Source organism: Lepisosteus platostomus, unplaced genomic scaffold (assembly GCF_059453375.1).
Source record: "Lepisosteus platostomus isolate fLepPlt1 unplaced genomic scaffold, fLepPlt1.hap1 Scaffold_143_H1, whole genome shotgun sequence".
Taxonomy (NCBI): Eukaryota; Metazoa; Chordata; class Actinopteri; order Semionotiformes; family Lepisosteidae; genus Lepisosteus; species Lepisosteus platostomus.
In genome coordinates, this window is record NW_028291524.1 from 1 (window position 1) to 14,335 (window position 14,335).

Here is a 14,335-nt window from a genome sequence, read left to right on the forward strand (position 1 = left end):
AAAGGCCGAGAAGCGATGCCCACAAAGGCGCGGACCGACGCGCGGGCGTTCCGCTGGCGCACAGTGGCGCAGGCCGACTCCTCTGGAGCCCGGGACCCGCGCAGCTGCCGGCCTCCCTGCAGCCAGAGGCCTGCCGCGGGACTCTGCTCCCCCACTCTCTTGCCTGCCCGCCTGCCTTCCTGCCAGTCCCGGGCGGGGGCCCTGCTCTTTGATCTTCTGTCAACGGCCCGACAACGACCGCAGCCGCAGGGGGCGCCAGCCGCCCGGCCTCCTTAGCTTAGGCCCCTCCCACCGGCAGCAGCTGCGCCCCACCGGCTGCAAGCGAAAGCCGAGCGCCAGCACCTGCGGGCAGAGCAAGGGGCAGCTCTCTCTCGGGAGGGAGGGAGGGACGGGGACGCGCGCGCACACACGCCTGCCTGCCGAAACAAAAGAAAGAAAAGGTGGATATACTAAGTTTTTTGGAGGGAAAACGCCCAGCTGTCGAAAGGGGCCCGCCTGCAGGGACGGGGACGGACACACACGCAAGCAAGCAAGCAAGCAAGCAAGCAAGCAAGCCACGCCTGCCTCCCTGGGAAAAGGCTGAAAAACCTAAGTTTTTTGGAGGGAAAACGCACGGGAGCCGAAAAGGGGGCCGGCCTGCTTGCCCAGAGAGTCGAGACGCGGGAAAGCGCACAGAGGGAGCACGGGAACCGAGAGGGCGAGAGAGAGACAGAACACAGAGACACACAGATGGGGGACGAGGGACGAGACCCGAGAAGAAGGAGCTCCAGTCCACTTCGCTTGCTCGCTCGCTACCTACCTACGTCTGTCTTTTCACCGCTGAGAGAAGGTGGTGCACCGCTCCCGGAGGCGCTGCAATACCGGGCCGATGCGTGGAGAGGACGGAGCAAGCTCCTGATCCAGCTCCCTGTTCCAAAATCCGTTTAATATGTGGTCCCCCGATGGGGGACGTATCAGATATTAAACTGATAAGAACAGATACTACACTTGATCTTAGCCAAAAGGCCGAGAAGCGATGCCCACAAAGGCGCGGACCGACGCGCGGGCGTTCCGCTGGCGCACAGTGGCGCAGGCCGACTCCTCTGGAGCCCGGGACCCGCGCACTGCCGGCCTCCCTGCAGCCAGAGGCCTGCCGCGGGACTCTGCTCCCCCACTCTCTTGCCTGCCCGCCTGCCTTCCTGCCAGTCCCGGGCGGGGGCCCTGCTCTTTGATCTTCTGTCAACGGCCCGACAACGACCGCAGCCGCAGGGGGCGCCAGCCGCCCGGCCTCCTTAGCTTAGGCCCCTCCCACCGGCAGCAGCTGCGCCCAACCGGCTGCAAGCGAAAGCCGAGCGCCAGCACCTGCGGGCAGAGGCAAGGGGCAGCTCTCTCTCGGAGGGAGGGAGGGACGGGGACGCGCGCGCACACACGCCTGCCTGCCGAAACAAAAGAAAGAAAAGGTGGATATACTAAGTTTTTTTGGAGGGAAAACGCCCAGCTGTCGAAAGGGGCCCGCCTGCAGGGACGGGGACGGACACACACGCAAGCAAGCAAGCAAGCAAGCAAGCAAGCAAGCCACGCCTGCCTCCCTGGGAAAAGGCTGAAAAACCTAAGTTTTTGGAGGGAAAACGCACGGGAGCCGAAAAGGGGGCCGGCCTGCTTGCCCAGAGAGTCGAGACGCGGGAAAGCGCACAGAGGGAGCACGGGAACCGAGAGGGCGAGAGAGAGACAGAACACAGAGACACACAGATGGGGGACGAGGGACGAGACCGAAGAAGAAGGAGCTCCAGTCCACTTCGCTTGCTCGCTCGCTACCTACCTACGTCTGTCTTTTCACCGCTGAGAGAAGGTGGTGCACCGCTCCCGGAGGCGCTGCAATACCGGGCCGATGCGTGGAGAGGACGGAGCAAGCTCCTGATCCAGCTCCCTGTTCCAAAAATCCGTTTAATATGTGGTCCCCGATGGGGGACGTATCAGATATTAAACTGATAAGAACAGATACTACACTTGATCTTAGCCAAAAGGCCGAGAAGCGATGCCCACAAAGGCGCGGACCGACGCGCGGGCGTTCCGCTGGCGCACAGTGGCGCAGGCCGACTCCTCTGGAGCCCGGGACCCGCGCAGCTGCCGGCCTCCTGCAGCCAGAGGCCTGCCGCGGGACTCTGCTCCCCCACTCTCTTGCCTGCCCGCCTGCCTTCCTGCCAGTCCCGGGCGGGGGCCCTGCTCTTTGATCTTCTGTCAACGGCCCGACAACGACCGCAGCCGCAGGGGGCGCCAGCCGCCCGGCCTCCTTAGCTTAGGCCCCTCCCACCGGCAGCAGCTGCGCCCAACCGGCTGCAAGCGAAAGCCGAGCGCCAGCACCTGCGGGCAGAGGCAAGGGGCAGCTCTCTCTCGGGAGGGAGGGAGGGACGGGGACGCGCGCGCACACACGCCTGCCTGCCGAAACAAAAGAAAGAAAAGGTGGATATACTAAGTTTTTTGGAGGGAAAACGCCCAGCTGTCGAAAGGGGCCCGCCTGCAGGGACGGGGACGGACACACACGCAAGCAAGCAAGCAAGCAAGCAAGCAAGCAAGCCACGCCTGCCTCCCTGGGAAAAGGCTGAAAAACCTAAGTTTTTTGGAGGGAAAACGCACGGGAGCCGAAAAGGGGGCCGGCCTGCTTGCCCAGAGAGTCGAGACGCGGGAAAGCGCACAGAGGGAGCACGGGAACCGAGAGGGCGAGAGAGAGACAGAACACAGAGACACACAGATGGGGGACGAGGGACGAGACCCGAGAAGAAGGAGCTCCAGTCCACTTCGCTTGCTCGCTCGCTACCTACCTACGTCTGTCTTTTCACCGCTGAGAGAAGGTGGTGCACCGCTCCCGGAGGCGCTGCAATACCGGGCCGATGCGTGGAGAGGACGGAGCAAGCTCCTGATCCAGCTCCCTGTTCCAAAAAATCCGTTTAATATGTGGTCCCCCGATGGGGGACGTATCAGATATTAAACTGATAAGAACAGATACTACACTTGATCTTAGCCAAAAGGCCGAGAAGCGATGCCCACAAAGGCGCGGACCGACGCGCGGGCGTTCCGCTGGCGCACAGTGGCGCAGGCCGACTCCTCTGGAGCCCGGGACCCGCGCAGCTGCCGGCCTCCCTGCAGCCAGAGGCCTGCCGCGGGACTCTGCTCCCCCACTCTCTTGCCTGCCCGCCTGCCTTCCTGCCAGTCCCGGGCGGGGGCCCTGCTCTTTGATCTTCTGTCAACGGCCCGACAACGACCGCAGCCGCAGGGGGCGCCAGCCGCCCGGCCTCCTTAGCTTAGGCCCCTCCCACCGGCAGCAGCTGCGCCCAACCGGCTGCAAGCGAAAGCCGAGCGCCAGCACCTGCGGGCAGAGGCAAGGGGCAGCTCTCTCTCGGGAGGGAGGGAGGGACGGGGACGCGCGCGCACACACGCCTGCCTGCCGAAACAAAAGAAAGAAAAGGTGGATATACTAAGTTTTTTGGAGGGAAAACGCCCAGCTGTCGAAAGGGGCCCGCCTGCAGGGACGGGGACGGACACACACGCAAGCAAGCAAGCAAGCAAGCAAGCAAGCAAGCCACGCCTGCCTCCCTGGGAAAAGGCTGAAAAACCTAAGTTTTTTGGAGGGAAAACGCACGGGAGCCGAAAAGGGGGCCGGCCTGCTTGCCCAGAGAGTCGAGACGCGGGAAAGCGCACAGAGGGAGCACGGGAACCGAGAGGGCGAGAGAGAGACAGAACACAGAGACACACAGATGGGGGACGAGGGACGAGACCCGAGAAGAAGGAGCTCCAGTCCACTTCGCTTGCTCGCTCGCTACCTACCTACGTCTGTCTTTTCACCGCTGAGAGAAGGTGGTGCACCGCTCCCGGAGGCGCTGCAATACCGGGCCGATGCGTGGAGAGGACGGAGCAAGCTCCTGATCCAGCTCCCTGTTCCAAAAATCCGTTTAATATGTGGTCCCCCGATGGGGGACGTATCAGATATTAAACTGATAAGAACAGATACTACACTTGATCTTAGCCAAAAGGCCGAGAAGCGATGCCCACAAAGGCGCGGACCGACGCGCGGGCGTTCCGCTGGCGCACAGTGGCGCAGGCCGACTCCTCTGGAGCCCGGGACCCGCGCAGCTGCCGGCCTCCCTGCAGCCAGAGGCCTGCCGCGGGACTCTGCTCCCCCACTCTCTTGCCTGCCCGCCTGCCTTCCTGCCAGTCCCGGGCGGGGGCCCTGCTCTTTGATCTTCTGTCAACGGCCCGACAACGACCGCAGCCGCAGGGGGCGCCAGCCGCCCGGCCTCCTTAGCTTAGGCCCCTCCCACCGGCAGCAGCTGCGCCCAACCGGCTGCAAGCGAAAGCCGAGCGCCAGCACCTGCGGGCAGAGGCAAGGGGCAGCTCTCTCTCGGGAGGGAGGGAGGGACGGGGACGCGCGCGCACACACGCCTGCCTGCCGAAACAAAAGAAAGAAAAGGTGGATATACTAAGTTTTTTGGAGGGAAAACGCCCAGCTGTCGAAAGGGGCCCGCCTGCAGGGACGGGGACGGACACACACGCAAGCAAGCAAGCAAGCAAGCAAGCAAGCAAGCCACGCCTGCCTCCCTGGGAAAAGGCTGAAAAACCTAAGTTTTTTGGAGGGAAAACGCACGGGAGCCGAAAAGGGGGCCGGCCTGCTTGCCCAGAGAGTCGAGACGCGGGAAAGCGCACAGAGGGAGCACGGGAACCGAGAGGGCGAGAGAGAGACAGAACACAGAGACACACAGATGGGGGACGAGGGACGAGACCCGAGAAGAAGGAGCTCCAGTCCACTTCGCTTGCTCGCTCGCTACCTACCTACGTCTGTCTTTTCACCGCTGAGAGAAGGTGGTGCACCGCTCCCGGAGGCGCTGCAATACCGGGCCGATGCGTGGAGAGGACGGAGCAAGCTCCTGATCCAGCTCCCTGTTCCAAAAATCCGTTTAATATGTGGTCCCCCGATGGGGGACGTATCAGATATTAAACTGATAAGAACAGATACTACACTTGATCTTAGCCAAAAGGCCGAGAAGCGATGCCCACAAAGGCGCGGACCGACGCGCGGGCGTTCCGCTGGCGCACAGTGGCGCAGGCCGACTCCTCTGGAGCCCGGGACCCGCGCAGCTGCCGGCCTCCCTGCAGCCAGAGGCCTGCCGCGGGACTCTGCTCCCCCACTCTCTTGCCTGCCCGCCTGCCTTCCTGCCAGTCCCGGGCGGGGGCCCTGCTCTTTGATCTTCTGTCAACGGCCCGACAACGACCGCAGCCGCAGGGGGCGCCAGCCGCCCGGCCTCCTTAGCTTAGGCCCCTCCCACCGGCAGCAGCTGCGCCCAACCGGCTGCAAGCGAAAGCCGAGCGCCAGCACCTGCGGGCAGAGGCAAGGGGCAGCTCTCTCTCGGGAGGGAGGGAGGGACGGGGACGCGCGCGCACACACGCCTGCCTGCCGAAACAAAAGAAAGAAAAGGTGGATATACTAAGTTTTTTGGAGGGAAAACGCCCAGCTGTCGAAAGGGGCCCGCCTGCAGGGACGGGGACGGACACACACGCAAGCAAGCAAGCAAGCAAGCAAGCAAGCAAGCCACGCCTGCCTCCCTGGGAAAAGGCTGAAAAACCTAAGTTTTTTGGAGGGAAAACGCACGGGAGCCGAAAAGGGGCCGGCCTGCTTGCCCAGAGAGTCGAGACGCGGGAAAGCGCACAGAGGGAGCACGGGAACCGAGAGGGCGAGAGAGAGACAGAACACAGAGACACACAGATGGGGGACGAGGGACGAGACCCGAGAAGAAGGAGCTCCAGTCCACTTCGCTTGCTCGCTCGCTACCTACCTACGTCTGTCTTTTCACCGCTGAGAGAAGGTGGTGCACCGCTCCCGGAGGCGCTGCAATACCGGGCCGATGCGTGGAGAGGACGGAGCAAGCTCCTGATCCAGCTCCCTGTTCCAAAAATCCGTTTAATATGTGGTCCCCCGATGGGGGACGTATCAGATATTAAACTGATAAGAACAGATACTACACTTGATCTTAGCCAAAAGGCCGAGAAGCGATGCCCACAAAGGCGCGGACCGACGCGCGGGCGTTCCGCTGGCGCACAGTGGCGCAGGCCGACTCCTCTGGAGCCCGGGACCCGCGCAGCTGCCGGCCTCCCTGCAGCCAGAGGCCTGCCGCGGGACTCTGCTCCCCCACTCTCTTGCCTGCCCGCCTGCCTTCCTGCCAGTCCCGGGCGGGGGCCCTGCTCTTTGATCTTCTGTCAACGGCCCGACAACGACCGCAGCCGCAGGGGGCGCCAGCCGCCCGGCCTCCTTAGCTTAGGCCCCTCCCACCGGCAGCAGCTGCGCCCAACCGGCTGCAAGCGAAAGCCGAGCGCCAGCACCTGCGGGCAGAGGCAAGGGGCAGCTCTCTCTCGGGAGGGAGGGAGGGACGGGGACGCGCGCGCACACACGCCTGCCTGCCGAAACAAAAGAAAGAAAAGGTGGATATACTAAGTTTTTTGGAGGGAAAACGCCCAGCTGTCGAAAGGGGCCCGCCTGCAGGGACGGGGACGGACACACACGCAAGCAAGCAAGCAAGCAAGCAAGCAAGCAAGCCACGCCTGCCTCCCTGGGAAAAGGCTGAAAAACCTAAGTTTTTTGGAGGGAAAACGCACGGGAGCCGAAAAGGGGGCCGGCCTGCTTGCCCAGAGAGTCGAGACGCGGGAAAGCGCACAGAGGGAGCACGGGAACCGAGAGGGCGAGAGAGAGACAGAACACAGAGACACACAGATGGGGGACGAGGGACGAGACCCGAGAAGAAGGAGCTCCAGTCCACTTCGCTTGCTCGCTCGCTACCTACCTACGTCTGTCTTTTCACCGCTGAGAGAAGGTGGTGCACCGCTCCCGGAGGCGCTGCAATACCGGGCCGATGCGTGGAGAGGACGGAGCAAGCTCCTGATCCAGCTCCCTGTTCCAAAAATCCGTTTAATATGTGGTCCCCCGATGGGGGACGTATCAGATATTAAACTGATAAGAACAGATACTACACTTGATCTTAGCCAAAAGGCCGAGAAGCGATGCCCACAAAGGCGCGGACCGACGCGCGGGCGTTCCGCTGGCGCACAGTGGCGCAGGCCGACTCCTCTGGAGCCCGGGACCCGCGCAGCTGCCGGCCTCCCTGCAGCCAGAGGCCTGCCGCGGGACTCTGCTCCCCCACTCTCTTGCCTGCCCGCCTGCCTTCCTGCCAGTCCCGGGCGGGGGCCCTGCTCTTTGATCTTCTGTCAACGGCCCGACAACGACCGCAGCCGCAGGGGCGCCAGCCGCCCGGCCTCCTTAGCTTAGGCCCCTCCCACCGGCAGCAGCTGCGCCCAACCGGCTGCAAGCGAAAGCCGAGCGCCAGCACCTGCGGGCAGAGGCAAGGGGCAGCTCTCTCTCGGGAGGGAGGGAGGGACGGGGACGCGCGCGCACACACGCCTGCCTGCCGAAACAAAAGAAAGAAAAGGTGGATATACTAAGTTTTTTGGAGGGAAAACGCCCAGCTGTCGAAAGGGGCCCGCCTGCAGGGACGGGGACGGACACACACGCAAGCAAGCAAGCAAGCAAGCAAGCAAGCAAGCCACGCCTGCCTCCCTGGGAAAAGGCTGAAAAACCTAAGTTTTTTGGAGGGAAAACGCACGGGAGCCGAAAAGGGGGCCGGCCTGCTTGCCCAGAGAGTCGAGACGCGGGAAAGCGCACAGAGGGAGCACGGGAACCGAGAGGGCGAGAGAGAGACAGAACACAGAGACACACAGATGGGGGACGAGGGACGAGACCCGAGAAGAAGGAGCTCCAGTCCACTTCGCTTGCTCGCTCGCTACCTACCTACGTCTGTCTTTTCACCGCTGAGAGAAGGTGGTGCACCGCTCCCGGAGGCGCTGCAATACCGGGCCGATGCGTGGAGAGGACGGAGCAAGCTCCTGATCCAGCTCCCTGTTCCAAAAATCCGTTTAATATGTGGTCCCCCGATGGGGGACGTATCAGATATTAAACTGATAAGAACAGATACTACACTTGATCTTAGCCAAAAGGCCGAGAAGCGATGCCCACAAAGGCGCGGACCGACGCGCGGGCGTTCCGCTGGCGCACAGTGGCGCAGGCCGACTCCTCTGGAGCCCGGGACCCGCGCAGCTGCCGGCCTCCCTGCAGCCAGAGGCCTGCCGCGGGACTCTGCTCCCCCACTCTCTTGCCTGCCCGCCTGCCTTCCTGCCAGTCCCGGGCGGGGGCCCTGCTCTTTGATCTTCTGTCAACGGCCCGACAACGACCGCAGCCGCAGGGGGCGCCAGCCGCCCGGCCTCCTTAGCTTAGGCCCCTCCCACCGGCAGCAGCTGCGCCCAACCGGCTGCAAGCGAAAGCCGAGCGCCAGCACCTGCGGGCAGAGGCAAGGGGCAGCTCTCTCTCGGGAGGGAGGGAGGGACGGGGACGCGCGCGCACACACGCCTGCCTGCCGAAACAAAAGAAAGAAAAGGTGGATATACTAAGTTTTTTGGAGGGAAAACGCCCAGCTGTCGAAAGGGGCCCGCCTGCAGGGACGGGGACGGACACACACGCAAGCAAGCAAGCAAGCAAGCAAGCAAGCAAGCCACGCCTGCCTCCCTGGGAAAAGGCTGAAAAACCTAAGTTTTTTGGAGGGAAAACGCACGGGAGCCGAAAAGGGGGCCGGCCTGCTTGCCCAGAGAGTCGAGACGCGGGAAAGCGCACAGAGGGAGCACGGGAACCGAGAGGGCGAGAGAGAGACAGAACACAGAGACACACAGATGGGGGACGAGGGACGAGACCCGAGAAGAAGGAGCTCCAGTCCACTTCGCTTGCTCGCTCGCTACCTACCTACGTCTGTCTTTTCACCGCTGAGAGAAGGTGGTGCACCGCTCCCGGAGGCGCTGCAATACCGGGCCGATGCGTGGAGAGGACGGAGCAAGCTCCTGATCCAGCTCCCTGTTCCAAAAATCCGTTTAATATGTGGTCCCCCGATGGGGGACGTATCAGATATTAAACTGATAAGAACAGATACTACACTTGATCTTAGCCAAAAGGCCGAGAAGCGATGCCCACAAAGGCGCGGACCGACGCGCGGGCGTTCCGCTGGCGCACAGTGGCGCAGGCCGACTCCTCTGGAGCCCGGGACCCGCGCAGCTGCCGGCCTCCCTGCAGCCAGAGGCCTGCCGCGGGACTCTGCTCCCCCACTCTCTTGCCTGCCCGCCTGCCTTCCTGCCAGTCCCGGGCGGGGGCCCTGCTCTTTGATCTTCTGTCAACGGCCCGACAACGACCGCAGCCGCAGGGGGCGCCAGCCGCCCGGCCTCCTTAGCTTAGGCCCCTCCCACCGGCAGCAGCTGCGCCCAACCGGCTGCAAGCGAAAGCCGAGCGCCAGCACCTGCGGGCAGAGGCAAGGGGCAGCTCTCTCTCGGGAGGGAGGGAGGGACGGGGACGCGCGCGCACACACGCCTGCCTGCCGAAACAAAAGAAAGAAAAGGTGGATATACTAAGTTTTTTGGAGGGAAAACGCCCAGCTGTCGAAAGGGGCCCGCCTGCAGGGACGGGGACGGACACACACGCAAGCAAGCAAGCAAGCAAGCAAGCAAGCAAGCCACGCCTGCCTCCCTGGGAAAAGGCTGAAAAACCTAAGTTTTTTGGAGGGAAAACGCACGGGAGCCGAAAAGGGGGCCGGCCTGCTTGCCCAGAGAGTCGAGACGCGGGAAAGCGCACAGAGGGAGCACGGGAACCGAGAGGGCGAGAGAGAGACAGAACACAGAGACACACAGATGGGGGACGAGGGACGAGACCCGAGAAGAAGGAGCTCCAGTCCACTTCGCTTGCTCGCTCGCTACCTACCTACGTCTGTCTTTTCACCGCTGAGAGAAGGTGGTGCACCGCTCCCGGAGGCGCTGCAATACCGGGCCGATGCGTGGAGAGGACGGAGCAAGCTCCTGATCCAGCTCCCTGTTCCAAAAATCCGTTTAATATGTGGTCCCCCGATGGGGGACGTATCAGATATTAAACTGATAAGAACAGATACTACACTTGATCTTAGCCAAAAGGCCGAGAAGCGATGCCCACAAAGGCGCGGACCGACGCGCGGGCGTTCCGCTGGCGCACAGTGGCGCAGGCCGACTCCTCTGGAGCCCGGGACCCGCGCAGCTGCCGGCCTCCCTGCAGCCAGAGGCCTGCCGCGGGACTCTGCTCCCCCACTCTCTTGCCTGCCCGCCTGCCTTCCTGCCAGTCCCGGGCGGGGGCCCTGCTCTTTGATCTTCTGTCAACGGCCCGACAACGACCGCAGCCGCAGGGGGCGCCAGCCGCCCGGCCTCCTTAGCTTAGGCCCCTCCCACCGGCAGCAGCTGCGCCCAACCGGCTGCAAGCGAAAGCCGAGCGCCAGCACCTGCGGGCAGAGGCAAGGGGCAGCTCTCTCTCGGGAGGGAGGGAGGGACGGGGACGCGCGCGCACACACGCCTGCCTGCCGAAACAAAAGAAAGAAAAGGTGGATATACTAAGTTTTTTGGAGGGAAAACGCCCAGCTGTCGAAAGGGGCCCGCCTGCAGGGACGGGGACGGACACACACGCAAGCAAGCAAGCAAGCAAGCAAGCAAGCAAGCCACGCCTGCCTCCCTGGGAAAAGGCTGAAAAACCTAAGTTTTTTGGAGGGAAAACGCACGGGAGCCGAAAAGGGGGCCGGCCTGCTTGCCCAGAGAGTCGAGACGCGGGAAAGCGCACAGAGGGAGCACGGGAACCGAGAGGGCGAGAGAGAGACAGAACACAGAGACACACAGATGGGGGACGAGGGACGAGACCCGAGAAGAAGGAGCTCCAGTCCACTTCGCTTGCTCGCTCGCTACCTACCTACGTCTGTCTTTTCACCGCTGAGAGAAGGTGGTGCACCGCTCCCGGAGGCGCTGCAATACCGGGCCGATGCGTGGAGAGGACGGAGCAAGCTCCTGATCCAGCTCCCTGTTCCAAAAATCCGTTTAATATGTGGTCCCCCGATGGGGGACGTATCAGATATTAAACTGATAAGAACAGATACTACACTTGATCTTAGCCAAAAGGCCGAGAAGCGATGCCCACAAAGGCGCGGACCGACGCGCGGGCGTTCCGCTGGCGCACAGTGGCGCAGGCCGACTCCTCTGGAGCCCGGGACCCGCGCAGCTGCCGGCCTCCCTGCAGCCAGAGGCCTGCCGCGGGACTCTGCTCCCCCACTCTCTTGCCTGCCCGCCTGCCTTCCTGCCAGTCCCGGGCGGGGGCCCTGCTCTTTGATCTTCTGTCAACGGCCCGACAACGACCGCAGCCGCAGGGGGCGCCAGCCGCCCGGCCTCCTTAGCTTAGGCCCCTCCCACCGGCAGCAGCTGCGCCCAACCGGCTGCAAGCGAAAGCCGAGCGCCAGCACCTGCGGGCAGAGGCAAGGGGCAGCTCTCTCTCGGGAGGGAGGGAGGGACGGGGACGCGCGCGCACACACGCCTGCCTGCCGAAACAAAAGAAAGAAAAGGTGGATATACTAAGTTTTTTGGAGGGAAAACGCCCAGCTGTCGAAAGGGGCCCGCCTGCAGGGACGGGGACGGACACACACGCAAGCAAGCAAGCAAGCAAGCAAGCAAGCAAGCCACGCCTGCCTCCCTGGGAAAAGGCTGAAAAACCTAAGTTTTTTGGAGGGAAAACGCACGGGAGCCGAAAAGGGGGCCGGCCTGCTTGCCCAGAGAGTCGAGACGCGGGAAAGCGCACAGAGGGAGCACGGGAACCGAGAGGGCGAGAGAGAGACAGAACACAGAGACACACAGATGGGGGACGAGGGACGAGACCCGAGAAGAAGGAGCTCCAGTCCACTTCGCTTGCTCGCTCGCTACCTACCTACGTCTGTCTTTTCACCGCTGAGAGAAGGTGGTGCACCGCTCCCGGAGGCGCTGCAATACCGGGCCGATGCGTGGAGAGGACGGAGCAAGCTCCTGATCCAGCTCCCTGTTCCAAAAATCCGTTTAATATGTGGTCCCCCGATGGGGGACGTATCAGATATTAAACTGATAAGAACAGATACTACACTTGATCTTAGCCAAAAGGCCGAGAAGCGATGCCCACAAAGGCGCGGACCGACGCGCGGGCGTTCCGCTGGCGCACAGTGGCGCAGGCCGACTCCTCTGGAGCCCGGGACCCGCGCAGCTGCCGGCCTCCCTGCAGCCAGAGGCCTGCCGCGGGACTCTGCTCCCCCACTCTCTTGCCTGCCCGCCTGCCTTCCTGCCAGTCCCGGGCGGGGGCCCTGCTCTTTGATCTTCTGTCAACGGCCCGACAACGACCGCAGCCGCAGGGGGCGCCAGCCGCCCGGCCTCCTTAGCTTAGGCCCCTCCCACCGGCAGCAGCTGCGCCCAACCGGCTGCAAGCGAAAGCCGAGCGCCAGCACCTGCGGGCAGAGGCAAGGGGCAGCTCTCTCTCGGGAGGGAGGGAGGGACGGGGACGCGCGCGCACACACGCCTGCCTGCCGAAACAAAAGAAAGAAAAGGTGGATATACTAAGTTTTTTGGAGGGAAAACGCCCAGCTGTCGAAAGGGGCCCGCCTGCAGGGACGGGGACGGACACACACGCAAGCAAGCAAGCAAGCAAGCAAGCAAGCAAGCCACGCCTGCCTCCCTGGGAAAAGGCTGAAAAACCTAAGTTTTTTGGAGGGAAAACGCACGGGAGCCGAAAAGGGGGCCGGCCTGCTTGCCCAGAGAGTCGAGACGCGGGAAAGCGCACAGAGGGAGCACGGGAACCGAGAGGGCGAGAGAGAGACAGAACACAGAGACACACAGATGGGGGACGAGGGACGAGACCCGAGAAGAAGGAGCTCCAGTCCACTTCGCTTGCTCGCTCGCTACCTACCTACGTCTGTCTTTTCACCGCTGAGAGAAGGTGGTGCACCGCTCCCGGAGGCGCTGCAATACCGGGCCGATGCGTGGAGAGGACGGAGCAAGCTCCTGATCCAGCTCCCTGTTCCAAAAATCCGTTTAATATGTGGTCCCCCGATGGGGGACGTATCAGATATTAAACTGATAAGAACAGATACTACACTTGATCTTAGCCAAAAGGCCGAGAAGCGATGCCCACAAAGGCGCGGACCGACGCGCGGGCGTTCCGCTGGCGCACAGTGGCGCAGGCCGACTCCTCTGGAGCCCGGGACCCGCGCAGCTGCCGGCCTCCCTGCAGCCAGAGGCCTGCCGCGGGACTCTGCTCCCCCACTCTCTTGCCTGCCCGCCTGCCTTCCTGCCAGTCCCGGGCGGGGGCCCTGCTCTTTGATCTTCTGTCAACGGCCCGACAACGACCGCAGCCGCAGGGGGCGCCAGCCGCCCGGCCTCCTTAGCTTAGGCCCCTCCCACCGGCAGCAGCTGCGCCCAACCGGCTGCAAGCGAAAGCCGAGCGCCAGCACCTGCGGGCAGAGGCAAGGGGCAGCTCTCTCTCGGGAGGGAGGGAGGGACGGGGACGCGCGCGCACACACGCCTGCCTGCCGAAACAAAAGAAAGAAAAGGTGGATATACTAAGTTTTTTGGAGGGAAAACGCCCAGCTGTCGAAAGGGGCCCGCCTGCAGGGACGGGGACGGACACACACGCAAGCAAGCAAGCAAGCAAGCAAGCAAGCAAGCCACGCCTGCCTCCCTGGGAAAAGGCTGAAAAACCTAAGTTTTTTGGAGGGAAAACGCACGGGAGCCGAAAAGGGGGCCGGCCTGCTTGCCCAGAGAGTCGAGACGCGGGAAAGCGCACAGAGGGAGCACGGGAACCGAGAGGGCGAGAGAGAGACAGAACACAGAGACACACAGATGGGGGACGAGGGACGAGACCCGAGAAGAAGGAGCTCCAGTCCACTTCGCTTGCTCGCTCGCTACCTACCTACGTCTGTCTTTTCACCGCTGAGAGAAGGTGGTGCACCGCTCCCGGAGGCGCTGCAATACCGGGCCGATGCGTGGAGAGGACGGAGCAAGCTCCTGATCCAGCTCCCTGTTCCAAAAATCCGTTTAATATGTGGTCCCCCGATGGGGGACGTATCAGATATTAAACTGATAAGAACAGATACTACACTTGATCTTAGCCAAAAGGCCGAGAAGCGATGCCCACAAAGGCGCGGACCGACGCGCGGGCGTTCCGCTGGCGCACAGTGGCGCAGGCCGACTCCTCTGGAGCCCGGGACCCGCGCAGCTGCCGGCCTCCCTGCAGCCAGAGGCCTGCCGCGGGACTCTGCTCCCCCACTCTCTTGCCTGCCCGCCTGCCTTCCTGCCAGTCCCGGGCGGGGGCCCTGCTCTTTGATCTTCTGTCAACGGCCCGACAACGACCGCAGCCGCAGGGGGCGCCAGCCGCCCGGCCTCCTTAGCTTAGGCCCCTCCCACCGGCAGCAGCTGCGCCCAACCG

The 14,335-nt window shown here is 63.2% G+C and overlaps 14 non-coding genes across 14 annotated transcripts; all 14 read right to left on the minus strand.

The window, feature by feature from the left end:
* Positions 1–827: 827 nt before the first annotated feature.
* On the minus strand, positions 828–1,017 carry LOC148636827 (U2 spliceosomal RNA). The gene has a single exon (XR_015931857.1). It is a non-coding gene; the product is annotated as a U2 spliceosomal RNA (small nuclear RNA).
* Positions 1,018–1,826: 809 nt separating this feature from the next.
* LOC148636828 (U2 spliceosomal RNA) lies at positions 1,827–2,016 on the minus strand. Its single transcript, XR_015931855.1, has one exon. It is a non-coding gene; the product is annotated as a U2 spliceosomal RNA (small nuclear RNA).
* An 810-nt stretch (positions 2,017–2,826) lies between these two features.
* On the minus strand, positions 2,827–3,018 carry LOC148636829 (U2 spliceosomal RNA). Its single transcript, XR_015931854.1, has one exon. It is a non-coding gene; the product is annotated as a U2 spliceosomal RNA (small nuclear RNA).
* Positions 3,019–3,829: 811 nt separating this feature from the next.
* LOC148636830 (U2 spliceosomal RNA) lies at positions 3,830–4,020 on the minus strand. Its single transcript, XR_015931822.1, has one exon. It is a non-coding gene; the product is annotated as a U2 spliceosomal RNA (small nuclear RNA).
* Positions 4,021–4,831: 811 nt separating this feature from the next.
* LOC148636831 (U2 spliceosomal RNA) lies at positions 4,832–5,022 on the minus strand. Its single transcript, XR_015931867.1, has one exon. It is a non-coding gene; the product is annotated as a U2 spliceosomal RNA (small nuclear RNA).
* An 810-nt stretch (positions 5,023–5,832) lies between these two features.
* LOC148636832 (U2 spliceosomal RNA) lies at positions 5,833–6,023 on the minus strand. The gene has a single exon (XR_015931878.1). It is a non-coding gene; the product is annotated as a U2 spliceosomal RNA (small nuclear RNA).
* Positions 6,024–6,834: 811 nt separating this feature from the next.
* Positions 6,835–7,025, minus strand: LOC148636833 (U2 spliceosomal RNA). Its single transcript, XR_015931889.1, has one exon. It is a non-coding gene; the product is annotated as a U2 spliceosomal RNA (small nuclear RNA).
* Positions 7,026–7,835: 810 nt separating this feature from the next.
* LOC148636834 (U2 spliceosomal RNA) lies at positions 7,836–8,026 on the minus strand. The gene has a single exon (XR_015931900.1). It is a non-coding gene; the product is annotated as a U2 spliceosomal RNA (small nuclear RNA).
* Positions 8,027–8,837: 811 nt separating this feature from the next.
* Positions 8,838–9,028, minus strand: LOC148636835 (U2 spliceosomal RNA). The gene has a single exon (XR_015931828.1). It is a non-coding gene; the product is annotated as a U2 spliceosomal RNA (small nuclear RNA).
* Positions 9,029–9,839: 811 nt separating this feature from the next.
* On the minus strand, positions 9,840–10,030 carry LOC148636836 (U2 spliceosomal RNA). Its single transcript, XR_015931839.1, has one exon. It is a non-coding gene; the product is annotated as a U2 spliceosomal RNA (small nuclear RNA).
* Positions 10,031–10,841: 811 nt separating this feature from the next.
* On the minus strand, positions 10,842–11,032 carry LOC148636837 (U2 spliceosomal RNA). Its single transcript, XR_015931850.1, has one exon. It is a non-coding gene; the product is annotated as a U2 spliceosomal RNA (small nuclear RNA).
* Positions 11,033–11,843: 811 nt separating this feature from the next.
* Positions 11,844–12,034, minus strand: LOC148636838 (U2 spliceosomal RNA). The gene has a single exon (XR_015931860.1). It is a non-coding gene; the product is annotated as a U2 spliceosomal RNA (small nuclear RNA).
* An 811-nt stretch (positions 12,035–12,845) lies between these two features.
* On the minus strand, positions 12,846–13,036 carry LOC148636839 (U2 spliceosomal RNA). Its single transcript, XR_015931861.1, has one exon. It is a non-coding gene; the product is annotated as a U2 spliceosomal RNA (small nuclear RNA).
* Positions 13,037–13,847: 811 nt separating this feature from the next.
* LOC148636840 (U2 spliceosomal RNA) lies at positions 13,848–14,038 on the minus strand. Its single transcript, XR_015931862.1, has one exon. It is a non-coding gene; the product is annotated as a U2 spliceosomal RNA (small nuclear RNA).
* Between the last annotated feature and the right edge of the window lie 297 nt (positions 14,039–14,335).